The following is a 16762-nucleotide window of genomic DNA, read 5'->3' on the forward strand; positions in this document are numbered from 1 at the left end:
TGAACTGTCGTAGGCGCGTCACGTCATCCATCACGTAGGCTTTCCTTTTGGGATCAGTGCGAAGTACATCGGGCGTGTGGATCGTCGTCGCATGCGTTATCTGGACCCGGACTGGGCTATTAGATTGAGATAGGAATTTTCCTTTAGTTCCCTTTTTCTGCTGCATCGTGACGTGTGGCGGTTTATCAGTACCATCACTCAGAGAGCATCTCTGGTGGAGAAGCATCTAAGGCACCTTTCTAGAAATTGGCCATTTAATAATGTCTACACTTGTGGTGGCCATGGTGCAGCCTCTACTACCGGGCTTTAGTGGTAGGAAAATGCAAATAAACAATGACAATCCGCGATGATACAATGCTAAGCCTTAGGGTGTAGAACGTGCCATGGATATGGCACTGCTGCTTACGTAAGCTCCAAAAACCACTTCCTTCTGAGAGTACCCTATCAAAAGGGTACCAACAGAAAGGGTCTGATAGTTTTGTGTTGTGAATACCGATGAATAGAAATTATGGTCTTAAGTATATCGATATGGTTGTAGTTTCCGAGGATTAATTTTTATACATTCTAGTTGGACATAACAAACTAAATTGCATACTGAATATTGGTATGCATGTCTTTCTGCCGTTTTGCTACTACACACCGCTTCAGTGTTAGCTGCTTCTCACTATCTTGGGGCGTGCAGTCACTGTCTGAGCACTGCGATAGGCTAAGCAATTATTTTAAGCTACCGCAAATGAGATTATGAACCACGATCTGTCAGCAATCATTACCACGATCTGCCAGCAATAATTAGCTATAAAATCGGAACGTAGTTCTATAAAAATCGGCATTCACTAGTAGAACTTGTCAGGGTCTTATTGCTCTCTAGTTGGCATGACCTTCGCCTGGCTAGAGAAAAGCGTAGCAAATGCGTTAGATTTGAACATCCTACAAATAGACTTGGAAGAAAGAATAAAGTAGTTTAAATATTATAAAGAACATTAATTCACTTTGACAACGCATAAATGAAAACCCGAAAATACTTCAGTGTTTTAATTTTTTATGTTTAAAAATAACGTTGAAATCATTTTCAGAATATTTCTAAGTGCGTTTGGAAAACTTCTCCCAATTTTTTACCTCTCTTTATTCGAGTATGTGCACCCCCCCGCAACGAGTGACAAGTCCGCTATTGGTGCCGTTTTCACCAACACCAACACTCACCATTTTCACCAGCACCACCATCAAACAATAGAACCAGTATGACATGGACCCACATGGATTCAACAACAATACGCACAAAAAGCAATAGGACTTCGAACAAATCAACCCACAACAACAATACCATCAACAACAGCAATAACCACAAAACGCACTATCACAACCGAGTATGCCCGGGATAAGGTAAAATACAAGGAGGAAATGCCTTGTGAAAAATGTACTTCTTCAGCTTCCGAGGCTGACAATACGGCCGAAGCCGTAATAATTAATTATAAATAAAAATAAATAAATATTCGAGTATAATTTCCTTAATTGTTAATAAAAATTTAAAATTGTAAATCCTATGAATTAAAATATGTCCTGTCAACCTGTCACTGTAAATGTCAGATAAACAAAGAATAATTTTAATAAACCGACAAACAAATTTAACAGACAAACCAGAATAGGAACCGAGAAAGCTGTTTGTTTAGTATTAAACTTGCTTTACCAATATATTCCCTATGCTAACAACTACTAATTAGTTCATCGATTCATTTGCGGTTAGGTGTGTCTTCTTCGAAAGCACACAAAGTTGTTGATTTACATGCGATAGAAAATTACAACCTTTGCCAGGATTCAACTAAGCATTACTTCACGATGAAGCGAAAGTTTGTTTGCCGTAAATAGTCAGGAAGAGGATAATAATTAATGATTCAGAGATTTATTTAGCTTTCTGGATGCTTCCATTTTCCTTGTGTGAATAAAACGATTCTTTGGCGTTAGCGGCAGTACGTAAGCGTAAAAAGGCAATGATTTTCAAATGAGTTGCTAAACGCCCTAAAGTATGCAATTGAAAATTGAAAAAGAAATTAAAACTTGCTATAAATTTTAATTATGGTAGCGTTTAAAACGGTCAACACCCAAGCATACTATCATACCATACACCCAAGCATATGCATACTATTGCCTCATATAAACAAATTGTTTTGTTTATCAAATTATTGCTAAATTGCTGTTATTTCTACATATTAACATTTCCTATAAAAAGGAAAAACCAAATGCTATGATTTGTATGATGTGTTTTTACTGTCCACAAAAAAGAATAAATATCAAATATTGATTTATATTCATTGATGTCCTCCTACCCTAAACTGGCTATGAATATTTTTGCCCCTTTTCCCACCCTTTTTGCCCCTTTCCTACAAATGTATACCAGTCCATTAAATTCACCGTTTTCCTCTTTGTTTTTAAAGCGTAATCTATCGCCCTCTAGTGTCCCCCGTCCGACTAACAAAAACAATGCCTAATGATGTTTTCTATATTTATGAGCACCGGGTACGGTCGGGATCCATTTTCGACTACGACAAAATAAATCCTCATTTCCCCCCTTCGACATCAGGAGCTACGTACCATCAAAAAAACAAACAGAACACCCACAGAAAAAAAACGCTAAAATAATCTGACACCTCGATTCCAACCAAAGCTGACAGCTTCGTCAATCGATCGGAACGAAACGAATCGACGGATGTGTATTTTCTTTGACTTTTTTTTCTCGTTTAACCTGAAGCTAATTTCATTCCCCTTCCGGATGAAAGTGATGGACATCGGGCAACCAGCACTGTAACGCACCACCTTAACCATCCTTTCTGCCGCATAGGGCAAATCCGTTGATGCACGATGGTCATCCGTTATACGAAAGGAAGTGACAGAATGTTTACCAGCACAAATGTTACGCCGTCCTACGTCCTGATGCTACACCCATACTCGTACCCGTACCGGAGCTGGGAACGTTACGCATTGGCTTTTTCGCTCGAAATTCGTTAAAATGTTGTACGGAGGAACGTTTTTGTCAATCGGCAAATCGATGTCACACGACAGTCCAAAAGCAACTAGCGTGAAAATGGATCAAATTTTATTTTTATGAATATTTCACCCCCAATCCTTCCAACTTTCAACTACTTGAAGTTTCGTGTCACCCAAAACAGCCTGGTGATCTTGGCCATTCGGTATCGGGAACTGGCTTATCTGAATCGTTCATTTGGTTTGTGCGTTCAAACTGGCTCAATTTTCCATCGATTTTCCCGCCCTCGAACGTCTGCGGGGTGGTGATTAGCTTAGGGGTTTATCTGCCACTTCAAATTGACCACATGTTCACCCAGCCAGTGGAGAACTATTTTTAACCTGCTGTGTTCGTGTACGAGGTGGACTTGTTGCACCGTTCCTAGTGATGCGATTCTTCAAAAACCATTATTCATTCCATATTCTTGCGCGTTTGGCAATGAAACTTTCGCATCATACCTGGATGAAATTCTTTTTTATTTGCTTTGTCTAACTTTTTGATGCAAAAAAAAATTCTCTTAAAAATTTATTATAATCTCAGATGGACTAATTGACAGGTGAAAGGATAATTTGATTTACGCTCATTTTTTCCATTAGGCGTGGATTTACATTTTTATATACTTACCTTGAGAGGGACATGTTAGCGGAATCCGTTAGAATTTGAGTAAAAACTAATCTAAATTAAATAAATTTACAATATTTTTAAAAACGACATAGGAACTAAACACTTGACGAGTGCGACTTTGAAACAATAAAGAAAATATGAAAAATTGGCAAACAATAAGAGTAAACAAAATCAATTTGTCAGTTTTTTTTTAATTTTTGAATATTTGGTGACTTTTTCAGCAAAGGTCTTTATATTTGTTGTCAACTTATTTTTCGAATTTTTTACCTTAAAAAACTTATCATAATTGATTTTTCAAATTAAGTCCAAACCTTTAATTTTCTTGTCTGTTCTCTTTTTTAAATTCTGTCTCCATGGATCAACGCATTTAAAACTCTCAAAGCGTTGTGGAAAATTAAACCAAACTAATTTCTACTCTTTTTAAACACGAAAGAAAAAACACTCAAAACAGAAGAAAAATATAAACATTTAAGCAATATATTGATATTTATTTCAAACAGTCATCAATATTGCAGCAGAACGTCTAATTTCCTTTTTGCAACTCAATTAGCACAATCATTAATTATACTTAGAAGTAATTGAAGCTTTCACGCCGCTTTCGAACTATCAAAATGTTAATGAAATGCAAATCTAGTAAAAGGTTTTGCATAATTTATATTCAAAGTTTACATTTTCGAGAATGCATTTTCCTTTAAAACTATTAAATAAATTAAAAATGGTCTGATGTAAAAAAACGACAAATTTCCTTTCAACGAAAATGATTAGCATTACTTTTTAGAAAAGCCGCAATCATAATCAAAAATACCGTATACACTAATGTATAACAGACCAGAATATTTAAAAAACTTTATCATTGTTTAAATCGTCTTTAAAATACATAAAAAAATGGCTAAATTTCAAATGTGTCGCTTATATACACATAATAGATGTAAGTGTTTTTTACCTTTCATTTTCCCTTTCATGTTATCATTACCAGTAGGATGCTTATCACTCGTGTAAAGAGTTGTTTTTTGCCTTTAAAATACTACTAGGTATGTTCCACCTTCGGATCGTAAACCTAGTCGAATTAGCCGAAGTCACTCTCACGCTCACGGCTCGGTACATGAACGCCGGGATATTCGGGAGAGCATCTTCGCCGACACGTCCAGATAGCGCCGGGGCGAGAAAAGTGCGCTACTGCCAGCCGTTGTACAGATCGACGCACGACCTCAGTTGCGTTACAACCGTTGGTACGAGCACACGGCGGAAAATTGAAACCAACAGACGAAGAAATTCCATTGCGAGAAATTCCACCAATCGTGTGTTTGAGGGTGACTTCTAAAAATGCTTTGGCTTCGGCAGTTATGTGTGAGATGCTCGATGGAAAAATGTAATCCACTCAGAGCTTAGTTTAGATTTGTCTGTTCACCCTAAGATGAAAAGTTGATCCATCTTGAAAGAAAACAGTGAAAAGTGAAAAGAAAATCCAAATCCGAAAGGTGAAAAATTCATCTGCGTGACGTGATTACAAACACATTCCATATTGATTTATTGCCTGTCAAAACGCAGCGCAAAAACAAAAGTTTAAAAGTAAAAAAACCAAATTGACTGACAAAAAAAAGGAAAACTGTATAGCTTGCCAGTTATACAGAGTGATGTGTATAAATGTGTGCTGCCAACAAAGTTTTGCTAGATTAAAATATATTACCGTGCAAAATGATAAGATGAATAGTGAAAAAATAATATAATTACAAATCGGATGTTGTCAATCTGCTTAGATACGGAAAGTGGTATCTCGTACCACTAAGTGGTACACTGAGTGGTTCCAGATAGTATCCTTCGCAGAATGTTGTCCTTATCGTTCTACGCATCGATGGCAAACGACCCGAAAGTGGGGATAAACGGACGGGAAGGCTTTATTAATTAACTCACCGGACGGTAGAACATGAACCGAAAGGATTACTAATTAACCATCCAAACAGACCCTGCTAAACAAACGTCCATTCCTGCTGCGTACCGCCTACATACCAACAACAAGAAGGTAAGCATATGAATGGCTAAGTGATCTTTTTGCTAGTGTTACTTTGTTGTCGATTAGTCCCGGCGTTACGGTATCGAACACGATCAATCAACGTATCGCACAGGCGTTAAAAAGGGTCAAACAGTACGGTACGGAAGGGATGATAAAAGTTTTACAGGTCAGTTTCATCATTTTTCAATGATTTCATTTCATTAGCATAATAGGTGGTAAGAGCACTTGCGCTGACATTTTGTCAAGGGTCACAGGAATCATTTTTTTGGTCAAAACGGAAGATGGTGTCATTTGAAATTGATACTTTTTTTAACCGTAAAATGTGTTTATAAAAAATTTAAATTTTCATTAAACTGTCATATTACTGTCTGTAACTGAAACGTAAATTTATGTGCTATGGGGTTGATGCCTATAACATTACTACTTGCCATTCTCTGTGAATATTTGTAGTATCGAACTATAGCATGGTTTAAGGAGAAATATGCATTCCGAAGATGGATTTTGAAAATAAATAAAACCTGTCAATAGTTTCAAGTCATTCGGTTCATAGATTTTCGGAAAATTTTAAGTTATCAATTTCCAAAATGTTGTTTTGAGAAATGCTCATTTGAACATTTTATGCGTTGTTGCATGCAGCCGATGCGTTTACTTTTTGGGTTATAATTTCGTAATTTGTTAATATTTTGATTTTAAATTTTCTCAAAAAACGTGTTTGAGAAAAAGATTTGCAGAAGACCGAAATTTTCATAAAAATGCTAAAAAACAAAGATCGATTTCATCGAATATGCTGACTTTATAACCGCTCATAACATTTGCCGTCGTTTGTTTTCGGACAACATATTTTCGGAACGTTTTAGCTCTTCGCGCGCTCTTAATCTCTTTTTAGAAGCGTGTACCGCTATGAAAATTTATCTGGGTCGTTTTCCCACCTTTTTTTCATGCACCAATCCAAACAAATATAAAAAAATCGTAATATGCTTCAAACTGTAGTAGAAACTTCAAAGAAAAAACAAATGACTCGTCAGGTATTCATTTCCGCACACATTTCAATTTGGGTAAATAAATTAGTACTGAAATCATATGCATTTAATTTAATTCCTTTTTTAAACTTTCTGTTAAAAATTTGAATTCAATAACATTAAATCACTTCTTTAGTTATGTTACAACTATTAAAATAATTTATTAAAAAAAATATTAAAACACATTATTTTTATTTTTTTTTAATTTACTGACAATAATCTACAATATAAAGTGACACTTGTGAAGTGACAAACAAGAGCAAAGTAGAGTCAAACTTGATGTTACATACCAAAACATGTATCAATGCACACACACATTAAAATCACAAAAGAAGGTGTGAGAAACTGGCCACAAATTCTATAATATTATCAAAGAAAACAAGGCAAACGCCTAATTCAACATTATGCAAAGATACGGTACAGCGAAAAGTGTTGGCATACCAATCCGAACATTGTGTGGTTTGGAATGGCCAAGAATTTACATTTGATCATAATGTACAAACAAAAATGTTAGGGATTTTCGTGCCTAACCAAGGCAGTGCAAACAACCACTATAAAGCGCTAGCGCATAACTGTCGAGTCATAATTTTTTGTTTGTTTAGTGATTTGATGGTACAAATGTTACCTACTCTAACGAAAAAGGTCCTTTACTAACCAAGTTACCAAGGTACCTGGATGGTCCTGGCGGTTTTCTAATATTGGCTCCAAAAGAAGTCCTAAAAGAGCTAAAATATTTCCTATTTAAAATATTGTTTACCACCAATTCGACACTTTGGCTTTGTTTTCGTTTGCATAGGATATTTCTCCCAAGCAAATAATGTTTCGTATCTATTGCTTGTAACATGTTCTTGAACAACGTTAAAATCTAACTGACTTCACCGACTTTATTGCTGTCTCGAATGGTTGTAATGCCATTCAAAACTAGAAATCACAGAAATCGTTTTTAATACAAAATAATTCAGGACAAGATTTGTAGAAAAACTGTGTTGATTTAAGGTTCACAAAAATGGAATACTTGTAACTAGGTAATTATCGTTCAAAACAAATGAAATGGGCATAAAAAATAGTGCACAATTGTAGAAGTTCCCTTGTAATTACTTTAATGGATGTGTTCGATGTGTTCTTAGCAATGATGGAATATTCAATCAAACCATTATTTATAGCTATGTATGTGTCTAGAAAATAATGGACATTTGCAGTGTGAACTTTGTGATTTATTTTCCTCAATAATAAATGAGCTGACATAGGATATATTTCGAGAATGATAAGAGAGCTATCACACGACACACACGATCCGTATGGTTTGGAAGTATAAAATTGTGCAACTTCAGCGTAAATCAACTGAAATGGTCATAACATGGTTCCATGGTTGGGCGAAATCATCCGTTCTCATAATCTAAGATCAAAGTTTGATTCCAATTACCGAGCCTAGGGGTATGGTGTGACGTAAGCCCTAGTTTTAGGTGGCCTGATTTTCCAAGATTTTATTTTTTTGAAAACTTTTTTTTTCTTTTTTTCATTTATTTTTATATATCCTCTTATATTTATATATCCTCTCATATATATTTATATATTGTCTATATTGTACTACATACCAATATCTTTTTATAATTTCTTTCATTTTATTTCTCGGCTTATCCTTTAGGAATTTCTGATTTTTTTTTGTGTCAATGTCTATTATATTGATAAATATTAATGATTTGTCAATGTACTTATTTTATTAATATTTTTCCGACAAATTTTATTGCTTCTAGGTAGGTTAAACAATGTTGTAGTTTATTTCGATTTGAATTCGATTTATGTTTAAATTTCTCCGTGCTAATATTAAATATTACCTAATTTTAACAATTCAGTTTCGTTTTTATTTTAAAGTATGGTAACGAAAGATGCGTTACGTTACCAACGTATTTATTTAAAATTAAACTAATGTAACAATAATAGTAAAAAAGAGATTTTTTGGTTGTTATTTTTGCAAAATGGTAAATAAATAAGTTCTGTAATTTTTTCATGCGATAATGATATTTGGGCAAACATAAGAAAGCGCCTGTCACTTGGTAGAGCAAGTCGATTTATTTTTTTGACAAAATGCGCTTCATGCATTTCAAATTTATTTATAAACAAAAAGTTGTAACTAATATTTCATGATAATATGCTTACCGAAATTGTAAATTAGAACAACATGAACGAAAAAGGTCTTCATACAAATGACATGTCACTGTCATGGATCACATCAGCTAAGCGAATTATCTGACGATATTGCATAGTATATTAACCCAACCGCAAATTCCACTTTCTTTTCATGGCTCATGTTTCCAGACGCATACTAATTCACTCCGAAATTCGAGACAAAGAAATTCCATTCCAAACAATGTCCTTAAAAACATGGCTATACATCCACGAATCTCAATTACACATTTCACGGTATTAACGCAACCCCATCGGAGAGAACGACACACACACACGTAATTAATCCGGAGATGTGTGTGAATTCGATAGCATTTACCCTGAACCATGGACACCTAACGACGGTCGTAACAATGCATAACATTCTCATCGGCGGTATGTTCTCTGGCAAAATGGGAAGGATCCTTAACGCACTGTCGCAAGGACACATTGCCAATCCGGTAATAATCGAGTTTGTGTGTTTTTGGGAACGCAGATGTGGTCGGGACCCTCATCTCATATTATGACAGGTGGCGTTGGGCCTCTGCCAGAAAAGTAAGCATATCATTTATTATTTTTCCATTTTGTTCAGCCCATCGGGGTGGGTTGCATATGGTTCAGCGAGCATTTGGATTAATATGCTGCAAACACATTTTTCCCGAAGGGTTTTTCAAACAATCAACAATCGTCTTAAGCTGCAAAAAAAAAAGAAAAAAGGAGCTTTTTGTACGCACTGTATTGTGTGGTTAATAGTTTTACAAAAACTTGTCAAATATAATAATTTAACATCGACGCAAGACATCGGGACATCTTCTTCTCTATTCTAGATGGTATTTCATGTTTCACTATTTTGCACAACACATTTGCTCACATGGGCGTAAGATCGTACATATATTCGCCTCCGATGCCTACTCGTGCGTATAGACACATTTATTACATTTCTCACACCGAAAAAAAAATCATATCTTTCACCTACCGGACCTGTCTCTCAATAAGGGAAATGTAACCCCGCCTGGAACAAAGAACCATATCAGCAAACAATTTCACAGGATGTCACAAGAAGAAAAAGGTGGTTTACCGGATGATTCGTTTTGCACGAAGTATACTTCTCCTGGGACATGCTGTGAAAGATATATGACTATAAACGTAGATTGAACGTTTGTTGTTCCGATTTTTTTTTTTGGTTGGTGCTTCTGCAGCCTGAAGGCTTTTTTGTCATCGATGAAACATCGAAAGAATGATCCAGATCATTCCTGTGCGATAGTTTGTCACACATCGTAGCGATGAAAAGAATTGAGGCATATGAACGGCGAACCCCAAAACTAATTTGCCATTTCGGTTGATTGTATAGTGGTGATAAAAATATGGTTTCCTAATTGATTTTCTTCGCTTAGCTTTTTGTGCGATAAATCACGACACACACTGGGCAAGATGGGAAAAAGTTAGCAAATGCACAAACGAAGTCAAACTCCACTTCCACTAGCTAAATAGCAACGAATTCCGCAACGAAACCACTTGATGCGAACGATGAATAGCTTCTTTGCTGGGTGGGAAAAAGAAAACCGGTGAATGAAAAAGCCACAAAAGTCGAAGCTTCTGCACACATCCTGTCCAGGAGGTAGAATTGCATTAGCACAGCCGGAGATTTAATTACTGACCAGTATCTCCAGCACCGCAGGAAGTGGGACAGTCTTTGAACTATTTAAGGAGCAGCAAAACGAAGCGAGCTTCGAGAAAAAGAGAAAAGCGTGGTGTTTATAAAAAAAATTGGTAAAGGTTATCCTAGAACAACAAGTTATATCATAATACCAACATAGCGCAAATCAGGATTAAGAATCAAATTATTAAAACTCCCTGCGACCACAGGTACATACAGTGATAGGTAAAATAATATCCTCACATGTTTCAAATAATAGTAACTTATAATATATTGTAATATGTGATACTGTCCTCAATTTGTTTTGTATTTTTGTTCATAAAGAACGGCCTATTGCTACTTTCCTCAATTTGTATTGAGAATTTAAAAAATGACTTTGCCGTAGCTTTAGAAACAATATATTTAGACCGTGCAAAAGCATTTTGGTAATTTATATGTTCTCCGTTGGTCTTCCTTTGGCAACGAGGGTACTAACTTTTTTAGACATGATTAATCTATTTCATTGCAAGCATAATCTAAGTACTCGAAACTTTTATACACTCTGGCACAAATTCAAGATCGGAATAAGGTTTGAGTTTTGGGGTGGAAGTTCCTGCCTTTTTATCACCATAACATCGGTAAAAGCCATGGTCATCTTAACAGCCTAATTCTCCTGAAGAGTTTGAACCATTCTTCAGTTGAAATACATACTTCTCTCCAAGACCTTTCTGGAGCAGTGAATTCTCCTCATCCTTCATCTCCTCCAATTCTCACAGAATCTTGACATGGGAAACTGAAGTTATTATCCCGTCAAATTTTCCGTCATTTTACATTCCTACCAACGAAATACACACACATGTTATCATACTTCCTGCTCTTTGTTTCATCTTATCTTGTATATAACGCTCCGGAAGTTTATGCTCCCCACTCTGCACCAAACACGAAACCGTCCGAATTTGGATCAACTGTGGTACTATTGTATTAACTCGTTCAGAGAGAACTGTTCTTCTGAGCTTCTGAGAATTTCTTGCATGGTTCTTAGCAAACTTAAGTAATTTGCCTTTGCATGCTTTACTGATTTTTCTTGGCTTGTTGATCGCAAACTGATAACTAAAAAGTTTCCAGAATTTCGCGGACAACTTCCACGCAGGTCTTCTTGACTTCGTTCAGACTATTCTTGCGTTCTTTTTGTATTTTCTGCGTTTAGTATCATTTTCCCGAATCGCCAAGTTAACGGATGCACAAAAGGATTGTTTTCGAAGTTACTGTGTGCCTCATTTCTTCAATTGATGCAAATAAGATGAATGGTATCACTGCAGTTGTATGCTTTCAGTGTTGAGAGGAATTTATCGAAAAGTATTCGTACACTTTCATTTCTTTCGGATTCTTTCACTAAATATAAAAATTATTTTCAATCTGTAAAGTAGTATTGAAAAGCAAAAAATTGATGTAACTTGAACGAAAAAAAGACTAAAGTTTGAAAACTGTATCTTAAACGGGATTTTACGTGTACTGTATCTTATTTAGTGATACTATTATTTAAGTAAAGTATTATTATAAGTAAAGAATGTCTCTATCATATTTTTATCGAAAACTAGCTTACCCAGCAAACCTAGCTTTGCCTATAAACATGCATTTTGTAATTCAAGTTTTCTAGCAAACATTTTAAATGTTCAATCTTGATCCGTGTGGCATTGTTAGAGTGGCGATTAAATAAAATCGCTTTTGAAAATTGAGCAATTGAAAATTTTAAAATTCTTCTCAAATTCTTTTGTGGCCCTTCTTCTCCTTTTCCGGCATGACATGAGGCATTTCTGGCTTTCCTTAACGATTGGGATTTAATACCAGGTCCTTCCGTGTAAGACGCCGATTCCACATGTATCACCGAGCCGCAAATCACTACACACCATTTTATAATTATTAACACATTTATCATGCTTTTTACTCACTTAATCGCGGCCTCAAGAGAAAGTTGAATCTTTCGTTTCAGTAGTGTTCAACATTATTCGTGTTGCAAAAATGGCTATGACCACTTGATATGGTAATAACTGTCAAAACCCGCGTAGGAAAAGCAGAAAAGAACCCATAATATTGGCCAGAGGCCACCCAGCGAAACGAAAAGTACTTATTCTCATACCTAACGAACGTTCAGCGAAAATTTCATGCAAATCGGTTCAGCCGCTTAAGAGGAGTTTGCACACTACCACCGCGACACGAGAATTTTATATATCCAGAATATAGAAGATAGAAGAAGATAACTTGGTTTAAAGCACATCATGTTTCCGTATCGATCTGGATCGCATCTTCGGTTGCAACACAACAAAAACCGCTTGAAGCAAATTAATCTCCACCGGAACCGTTGTTAAAGTGTGAAGTAAGTTTAAACGCTCCATAAAATCACTTCCCCGCTCTGGAAGCTGTGGCACCTGTTAAAGTATTTTGCTTCCCTTAATTTGCGATGAACGATTGAAGCACAAGTGCGCTCGCATAAACATCAGTGTACAGGGGAGCGATAACTAGGTGCTGTGCAAGATGATTCAATTTAAAAGCAACATGGTGCAGTTTTACTTTTCTAACACTCTCCTTTTTTGCCCTGCCTTCACCTGCAGGCTTACACCCGTTTGCCGAACATTGAAACTGTCTAAACAAATCGTTAAATCTGCTTGAATGCGGATTCCGATTCACACCTTCTTTTTTTGTTTTTATTCATCCACCCATGCCACGTGTGCCATGGCTGAAACGCTATTACAAGTTCAATATTCCAACCATTTCCTGTCTTTCACGGGGAGGTGGGAAAGCGAGAGAGTATTTGTGTTAGAGAGAAAAAGGGAGAGACACGATTTGAAGGTGTAATACATTGCAAAATTGGAGCTTTATATAAACAGTCGAACTTTTTTCCCTTATTAATCGAAACAGTAGAAATTTATAATAACAAACTCCACCGGAAGAACAAGCTGTTGCGCCAAGCACCTCAATGAGAGAGAAAAAAAATCATTCATGTCTCTAAAAATGGATTGTATTTGAATGCCGATTGCAAGGACGCCATAGCGTACCCGTTTCGATCGTTTGCGGTACCAAATTAATCTTCGGCCCAGTGCGCCTTTAATGTTGGTTGTTGTTAAAAGAAGTATTAATTCCTCTGTTTAAATGCCCTACACACCACCCGCTTCCGGTGCTGCGACCCGGGCACCATGCAAACACATAAACAAAGGGATTAGCATCACGCGCGCACTACGAATCCAAAGGGACGGCCATACGGGGCGGTTTTGTGCACACTTACATCGCTTGGTATCGAAAAGCGACGCATGCAATGAATTAAGAGACATTCGGTACGTTCGACCTCCATCGTGTCTGTTTGTTCGTCTCGTTTGCACTGGCAATTTAATTAGACCAATTATGGCGAAACGGCAGCTGATAAACATTGGCATCGAGCACCAACCGGACACCCTGGGAAGCTACGATTAACAGCACCATCGCCCACCCTCCGGTTGGGTTGACACGAAAGCAACGCGCGACGGGAAGTGCAGGGGAAGATTGCTTTGTGATAAGGGGTACATATTTAAATTATAGTAATAGATTTTGGGCACCATCTTTATCGTTTGCGAACTTTTAATCGAAGCGAAAGCGGATTTGTGTTGTTTTTGATAAATATTTACGGCTGAATGGTTTTGCTTCTTTCGGCTTTACATTGATTATGCAGTTTAAATTCAACTTGAGGTGGTTTGAAGTTGTAACGAGATTGGTAATAATTCCTAATTTTACAGCTCTTTAATACGAGAGAGATTTTCGGATAAGGAGCAGCAGAAACGATATCGATTTAGCAATATTTGATTCATATTTAAAGCTTGTTTTAAATTAAACGAGGAATTGGTGTTCATGGTTATTTGTTTATGAAAAAAGGGAAATTTATATTTGAACTGTTGTTTGTCAGCTCCAGGCAAAACAAAAACGGAGAAAATATTCATTTGTTGAAGTTAAAGCTAAACATAAATTGTTTTAAATGTTCTTATTTGAAGAAAAAAAAAACAAATGTTGATTAAAAATTATTGTCGTTTTAAATCGATTTTTATCACATCCTACTCTCCATTGTAGGAAGAACAGAAGAATTTGACTAGGTATTGAATATCAATCATATTGATAGGCTATCTTTAGTTTTATATACTTAAAACCGAACAATAAATCGTACGTATTGAGTAGATTTCAGTTGAGTCACCAATTTACCAAACACACTATTTGAATGATCAGTCATAAAGTAAAACAACATAAAAAGAACGAGTAAACACTAATTTAGTTTGACACTACAATGTTACGCGACATTCTACAACCAGGTTGGATTGTCTACGGCTTTAGCTACTCTCAATTCTATAGAGTTTGTATAAAAGTATGTTGATTTGATCCACGTCATTCCGTGATAAGATCACCGCAATTTTATACACGAAAAGCACCCAAAATGGATGTGGCTAAAATTATAAAATGATAAATAATGTTTCTTACTGTTTCTAACATATATCTACTAAAAACCTTTCAATGAATAAGCACAGCAAAATGGGTTGCATATTGAATATAATTTTACATTCACTACAATACTTTTATGGCATCACAATCGAGTCCATTCCAAGTAGCGAAAGCGAACCGCGCTTCAACTATAATACTTCCCTATTAGCACACGAAGATGCATATTTTGTAGACACGGTGCATTGGTCAATAGTTGATTCCAGTTCTAAAATGGCTATATCAATATCCGACGCGTACTGGCAGTGGTTTTACGTTTCAATTCAATGAGCTAAGCTAATCATACTATTGTCCATCCATACAAACATAAATTGAAACAGTTGTGAAAAACCTTCTATGCATTGTTTCCGACTTACATTGAGATAATGAACTGATAAATTCAATTAAACAATTACCGTTTCTTCTATTTTCTTTTCTATTTTCATTTGTGGTTCGTATATTCAGGGTTTTTATTTAATTTAAGCCTAAACAGTATTCATTGTTTTGTTTTACTTTCTGCTTCGTAGTTTATGGTACTTTATAGTTGTGCTACGATAGTATTACTGCAAATGTTTTTTTTGTGTTGTGATTAAAGCTTTGAAAATTGAAAATTATATATTTAGATGTTTGGCAGATTTGCTACTCATTGATCAGTTCAGTTAATGAAAACATAATACTTTATCCACAAATAGAATTTGTAAACGTCTCTAATTCAAAACACAAACAAAGAATTATTTACTTACGTACTAACTTACATAACAATCCAAAAACAATCCAGAACAAAAAAACATGAAAATGTATAAATATTTATATTACTAACATGGGTACTGATAGTTAGTAATACAAGAGCTATCAAATGTTTGAGTTAAAAGAATGGGTAAAATAATATTTTCTTTTTACTTGCGGTCTTGATTCGATAATTTGAGAGCAAATATTGTAATAAAATGCCAAGAAAATGAATTCCATAATCCCGAAAATGAAATCTTTTGTTGAAATAGTCGGCTGTCGAAATTATGATAATATTTTAAATGAGCCATAATCTATATCTATATATGTACATACATAAAATTCTCGTGTCGCGGTGTTAGTGTGCAAACTCCTCTTAAACGGCTGAACCGATTTACATGAAATTTTCGCTGAACGTTCGTTAGGTATGAGAATAGGTTTACCGCTAATTTTCATTTCGCTAGGTGGCCTCTGGCCAATATTATGAGTTCTTTTCTGCTTTTCCTACGGGAGTTATCAAGTAGACATAGCCATTTTTTCAACACGAATAATGTTGAACATTACTCAAACAAAAAAGTTCTAACGAATAAATCAATCAAAGTAGTAGTGTCATGTGTACGAAGGTTTATTTGTGCAACTTTTTCATTAACGCGTAAAGTGAGTGATAAATAAGAAAAAAGCAAGTGTGTGAATAATTAAAATATGCTATTAAGTGATTTGCGGTACAAGTGGTACATGTGGAATCGGCGCCTTACACGGAAGTACCTGGTATTAAATCCCAATCGTCAAGGAAAGCCAGAAATGCCTCCTGAAGTAGCAGAAAAGAAGAAAACGAGCCACAAAAAAAAGAAGAAAAACAGCTTTGATTGGGAATATCATTTAAATAAAGAATGGCAATAATTTAAGAATTTTCAAATAATCAACAATATTCTCTAATCGCCACTCTAATAATACCACACGAATCAAGACTGAACAATCAAAATGTTTGCTTTAATTACAAAACGCATGCTTAAGGGCAAAGCTAGGTTTGCCGGGTAAACTAGTTATTTTTATAATTTTTTATTCTGTTTTTCATT

The 16762-nt window shown here is 35.6% G+C and overlaps 1 protein-coding gene across 1 annotated transcript in view; it reads left to right on the top strand.

The window, feature by feature from the left end:
* The first annotated feature begins 4637 nt into the window (after positions 1 to 4637).
* Positions 4638 to 16762, top strand: part of LOC125767014 (substance-P receptor-like) — a 30597-nt gene continuing 18472 nt past the window's right edge. Inside the window, exon 1 of the mRNA XM_049433226.1 lies at positions 4638 to 5660. The gene's annotated coding sequence lies outside the window, so the exon portion shown is untranslated. The remainder of the gene's footprint in view (positions 5661 to 16762) is intronic.

The sequence above is a fragment of the Anopheles funestus genome, chromosome 3RL (genome assembly GCF_943734845.2).
Source record: "Anopheles funestus chromosome 3RL, idAnoFuneDA-416_04, whole genome shotgun sequence".
Lineage (NCBI taxonomy): Eukaryota > Metazoa > Arthropoda > Insecta > Diptera > Culicidae > Anopheles > Anopheles funestus.